Here is a 312-nt window from a genome sequence, read left to right as displayed (position 1 = left end):
TATTATCATACTGTAGATGTCATAGAATCTAGTAATGAGGTGACCCTTATTATCATACTTTAGATGTCCTAGAATCTAGTAATGAGGTGACCATTATTGTCGCACTTAAGATGTCATAGAATCTAGTAATGAGGTGATCATTATCGTCATACTTAAGATAAACGTCCGAGAATTTAGTACTGATGTTACCATTATTATCATACTTTAGATGTCGTAGAATCTAGTAACGAGGTGACCATTATCGTCATACTTTAGATAAACGTACGAGAATTTAGTACTGATGTTACCATTATTATGATACTTTAGATGTCT

This window comes from Mizuhopecten yessoensis, unplaced genomic scaffold (genome assembly GCF_002113885.1).
Source record: "Mizuhopecten yessoensis strain PY_sf001 unplaced genomic scaffold, ASM211388v2 scaffold4715, whole genome shotgun sequence".
NCBI lineage: Eukaryota > Metazoa > Mollusca > Bivalvia > Pectinida > Pectinidae > Mizuhopecten > Mizuhopecten yessoensis.
This window is presented reverse-complemented; position numbering follows the sequence as displayed.